Here is a 6,000-nt window from a genome sequence, read left to right as displayed (position 1 = left end):
CCGCCCTCCGAGGGGCGGGGCGCGCCGCTCCCGCCCGCCCAGCCTGTCGCCCGCGCGCCCGTTGCGTCACGGTCGCGAGCCCGCCCGGGGCAGGCGTCTCCCGATGGACGCGAGTCGGGCTTTCTCGCGGGCTGGGGTCTCCCCGGCCGCCGCCCACCTCTCCGCGTCGGGCGGAGGCGTCCCGGGCAGCCAGCCGTGGAGCCCTGGGCCGGCCTCCCTCGGCGGCGGCGGTGGCGCGTGCCCCCGTGTCCGGCTCGGAGGCGGTTTCCCCCTCTCCGGCTGCGGTGTTCCAGGGCGCCCCAGAAAGAGACGCGAGGTTCCAGGCGGCCTCCCGACTTGTCTCGCAATCCAACTTCCAGCGCTGCGTTGGCAGCCTCCCCGCCGGCACCGCTCGGGGCGGCTCGGGCCCTCCTCCAGGCCACGTTCCTGGGCGCGAGGATGTCCCGTTGCCTTCCTCCCTCGCCGCTTTTAATGCTGTGGACTTGGGGATCACAACGGACCCCAGAGGAAAATAATCTCCTTGTGTCTCACAGATCTCTAAGCACCTCACAGACAGCGTGTAATTTGAAAGACATTCTCAAGCTCAGAATGTAAAGAATCAGTTGATATTGAAGTCCCCTAAGACTACTGTCCGATCGGTCGCCGTAGGTGGCTACCGAGCGCTTGAAATGTGGCTAGTACCTGTCGAGAGTGCTGTGAGTGTAAACCATACGCCGGATGTCGAAGACCACCTCATTAACAAATTTTACATTGATTACATGTTGAAACAATATTTTTGATATATTGGGTTAAATGTTATTAAATTAATTTCACTGTTTTTGTTGTGGCTTTACTTTTTAAATGTGAAAAAAAAATTTAAAATACACGTGTGGATAGCGCTGCTCCATAATAGAAAAAAGTGGCACTGTGGATAGCAAGGTAATTTAGTGTTTCTCTTAATTTTAAGTCGGTCCAGGGAGATATTTTAATCTAGTACTAAATGTTTCTGTTTGTTTCTTTAGCTTAGATGAGTTTACATTGTTTCTCGATTGTTTTATGTTTAGACAATGTTTATTATTTCAAGTAGTTTCCTTTTAAATAATCCGTGACCTCCCTTGAGAGATTTCAGAATTGAATTCAATTTTGAAAAGAATTTGTTTATTTTATCACTGCTATTTATTATAGTTAATATTGATTGAATGAGGGACTTCAATCTACAGTTAAATGATAAACTACAATCAGAAAAGAGTTTAATGTCGGTATTGAGAACCAAACCTGGATTCCCGGTACCCTTTGCTTCACCAGCATAAAGTTAGTGAGAAAGAACAGTGCTTAGAGACCAAACTTCCATTGTTGAGAGTTACTGGTTGATAAATTAAAATTATAGCAGGACACTATACTAACATCGAAATCACATTACAAATAGGATTTTTTAAACATCACTATTGTAATTAATCAATTCTAAGACACTTTTTAAAAACACGAACACATTTTAACACATTTGAAATGGGAATGCATCTCACAGTCAATGGCATCTTACAATTAACTGGTAGGTGTTTTTTTTAATCGTATATAAAATAATAGTGCCCTTACAATTAATGCCTTCTTAGATTTGATGAACCACATGAGTTGGCCAATTTAAGAATTTTATTATAGCCTGTGTTTCTCCAAAATGTTTTTTGGAAACTTGCAACAAAGGATTTATATAGTATGATCAATAACATGGAAAATGAGGCCCAAAGAAACATGAAAGAAGCAGATGTTCTTAAGAGTTAACAGAATTGCTATAATTGAGTATAATCAGCAGATTAAAGATCAGCTATGTTATGCTTGATCCTAGTTAAACTTGGTCTCTCAAAACCTGGTTGATGATTTTAAAGCAGCAGCTTTAGAATATATAATCCTAACATTCTACAGATACTGCAAAAGTGTAAATTTCTTCTATGTAGCGTAGCAGCGTAGGAGTCCAACAAAGACCCTGTCCACTGATCTCACTTTTGGCAGTTAACTTTTTTTTTTTGGTTGTTTGTCTAAAAGGCCCTCCACTCTTTTAGAAAACCAATTCCACCAAGTACAGGGCTTCTGGCTTTTTCCCGTGGCAATCTAGTAACATTAGCATATACTAGAATTCATACATTTTAGGGAGCAATGTTTTTAGAGGCAAACAAAATCCAAATTTGAGGGTCATTTAATGATCCTAGATAGTTTATAAAAGCTTAACAAGAAAAGAATTCAAAATGTCTGGTTCAAACCATGTAGTGGGAACATATTTTTGACTTGAGCCAAACCCAAACCAAAATATTTTACTTATAGCTGATTCCAAACTGAATCTGAAATGAAGTTGTGTTGGTTCTAGCCCCATGTCCCAGAAAGACCAGAGCAGAAGGCTAGGAAAACACAGTATATAAATTACTTCAGAGAAGCAAAACAATTGATCTTTGGCAAGTTGATACTCTTCGTTACATTGTGTCCCAATGCCTATATTTAAAAGCTGATGTTACATTTTTAAATGTTATTACATTTCAACAATCAGGATTCTTGATTTGGGTTGTATCTAAGAAAAGCATCATCTTTGGTGAGAGTTCTAGATAAATCAAGTTTAAAAGGTGACACTGAAAAGCTAAACACAGAAAGAAGACTAAAAGAACTTATAGCAGACGATTATGAGTATTTGTCTTTGAGGAATGAAATGTGTTGATTTTTAAAAATCTACCTTTTTGGGGTCGGCCCAGTGGCACAGCAGGTAAGTTCACACGTTCCGCTTCTCAGTGGCCCAGGGTTTGCTGGTTCAGATCCTGGGTGCAGACATGGCACTGATTGGCACACCATGCTGGTAGGCATCCCACATAGAAAGTAGAGGAAGATGGGCATGGATGTTAGCTTAGGGCCAGCCTTCCTCAACAAAAAGAGGAGGTTTGGCAACAGTTAACTCAGGGCTAATCTTCCTCAAAAAAAAAAAATCTTCCTTTTTGTATTTTTGGTATTTTATAATAGGCATTATTGGTTTTATGATGAAGAATGACCATTTTATATTTTACAAAGGAGTTAATGATGAATACCATTTAGAAATTTTTCATAATTTATTTTTAAAAATTATAAGTGGTACAGTCACTTTGGAAGACAGTTTGGCAGTTATTTACAAAACTAAACATACTCTTACCATATGATCCAGCAATTGCCCTCCTTGGTATTCATCCAAATGAGTTGATAACTTATGTCCACACAGAAATCTGCACACAGATGTTTATAGCAGCTTTATTCATAATTTTCAAAACTTGGAAGCGACCAAGACGTCCTTCAATAGATGAATGGGTAAATAAACTGTGGTACATCCAGACAATGGAAGATTATAGAGCGCTAAGAAGAAATGAGCTATCAAGACTTGAAAAGACATGGAGGAAGCCTAAATGCACACTACTAAGTCAAAGAAACCAATGTGAAAAGGTTACACACTGTATGGTTCCAACTATATGACATTCTGGAAAAGACAAAACTATGGATACAGTTAAAAGATCAGTGGTTGCCAGAGGAGAGAAGGGAGGGATGAATACGCACTTCACAGAGGATTTTTAGGGCAGTGAAACTACTCGGTACAATACTATAATGGTGGATACATGTATTATACGTTTGTCAAAATCCATAGAAGGTACAACACCAAGAATGAATTCTAATGTAAACTATGAACTTTCGGTGATAATGATGTGTCAATGTAGGTTATCAACTATGACAAATGTACTGCTCTGGTGCAGGATGTTGATAGTGGGGGAGGCTGTGCATGTGTTGGAGTAGGGAGTATATGAGAACTCTCTGTACAATCTGTTCAATTTTGCTGTGAACCTAAAACTGCTCTAAAAAATAAAGTCTATTTGGGGGCCAGCCCCATGGCCGAGTGGTTGGGTTCCCGCGCTCTGTTTTGGCGGCCGGGGATTTTGCTGGTTTGGATCCTGGGCATGGACATGGCACCGCTCGTTGGGCCACGCTGGGGCGCCGTCCCACATGGCACAACCAGATGGACCTACAGCTAGGATATGCAACTATGTACTGGGGGGGGGGGGGGGGGGGGGGGGGCTTTAGGGAGAAAAAGAAGAAAAAATAAATAAAGTCTATTTAGACAAAATTAGTGAGTGCTCCATTAAAAAATATATATGTGTGTGTATACATATAGGCAATGTTATAAGTGTCTGAGTAAGTGAGATAAACTAGTTTGTCATCAGATCCCAGGGCTTTGCACCTTCCAGGCACTCAAATATTTGTTGAATGAGTGAATAAATAAACTAATCTACATTGAGAGAAGTCACTGGAAAAATTGCTCAACTTTCTCCTTTGTTTGCATATTCTTTTAAAATGTTTTTCCTTTGTGGAAAAAATCCACATTAACTGCCATAGCCCCGCCTTCATATTACAAAATTAGACCACAGAGTTAGAGTGGGTGAGAGTAACTACATATTAGTTCATTTAATCATAAACTGAAGACCTGCTCCAAAGTCCATGCTCTAGATGACAGAGTTTAACAGCAAAATTTTTATGTCAATATTGGACATATTTTCCATTTTTGTCATTATTATAAAGAATCTTTCACATAAACATTTTAAAGATCAACATTCAGTTCCCTATGGTTAATGTGTTGTTTAAAGATTGGCCCTGAGCTAACATCTATTGCCAATCTTTTTCTTCTTCTTCCTCTTCTCCCCAAAGCACCCCAGTACACAGTTGTATATTCTAGTTGTGGGTCCTTTTAATTCTGCTATATATGGGACGCTGCCTCAGTATGGCTTGGTGAGCAGTGCTGTGTCCATGCCCAGGATCTGAACCGGCAAAACCCTGGGCCACTAAAGCAGTGTGTGTGAACTTAACCACTCAGCCATGGGCCGGCCCCTGTGTTGTTATTTTTAAAAGATAAGTATACTGTAAATTTTCAGCCCTGTGAAAACTAAAATAATAATAATAAAGTAAAAAAAAGTGATCCTCCAGAAATTGGGTAAATTTGAAGTTTCAAAGACAAAGAATCAACTGATCTGAAGTTTGTAATGCTAATGCCAAAGGAAGCAATTTAATTCTTGTCTTTTTTTTTTCCTTAAGCATGTTTGAAATTAGTAGAAAAATGCCTTTTCTACTCGTCAGCTCAGGTGCTTGACTTACATTGGCTTTGTTACCCATGAAATGGTTACTTTATAAGAGCCTTCAGATACTAAGATACTATATTACTGTGAATAGCCTTCAAACGCACAAAAGTTTTAGGCAAATCATCAGTTTAGGGCCTGATCTTGATAAACCACTAGTGTGGTGTGTCCGTATGTACGGGTGTGGTCCGTGGGAGGAGTGCCTTGAGTTCACTAGAGTTCATTTCTTTCTCAGCTGTTTGCTAACTCATTTTCAAATGACTAATTAAAATGTTTTACCTCATACTCATTTTTCTTTTCAAATTTCTATTTGATTTTGTTTTAATCCATAGTGTGCTAGGTCGAAGCACTAATGTTCGTTCTTAAAGGAAGCTAAATTTAAAAGATTTCCAAATATGTCTCATGTAAATATCAACTACTTTCTTTACCAAAATGTTTTTGAAAGTGCTTTCTTTTTAGATGGGTAGTTATGACTCAACTGAATTTATTTATTAAAGTTTATAATGTTAAAGCTTTCACCTAGGCTCTGTGTGTGTGTGTGTGTGTGTAAACAAACTTGGTAAAGTCTATCGGAGAAAGAGTGACAGAGACCAAGACTCTAATGTTTACTGAACATAAGAACATAAGTTATGTGCCAGGTAAAATTTTAAAATTAGCTTGGTTTTCACAAAAGTCATGACATGTATAATTAGACGTCAAAAAGATTAAATTAACTACCCAGGTTGACACATTTGATAAGTAAGAGAGCTGGAGTTTGGACCCAGGTCAGCCAGACTCCAAAGCCAATGATGTTTATATAAGCAAGTACATGTCAAGTTAATTTAAACACTATATAGTGGATGATCAATCCTCAAAGTTCAGATTGCAAAGTAGATTTTGGTTTAGCATTATTTAGTTTGGT

Source organism: Equus quagga, chromosome 1, assembly GCF_021613505.1.
Source record: "Equus quagga isolate Etosha38 chromosome 1, UCLA_HA_Equagga_1.0, whole genome shotgun sequence".
Taxonomy (NCBI): Eukaryota; Metazoa; Chordata; class Mammalia; order Perissodactyla; family Equidae; genus Equus; species Equus quagga.
This window is presented reverse-complemented; position numbering follows the sequence as displayed.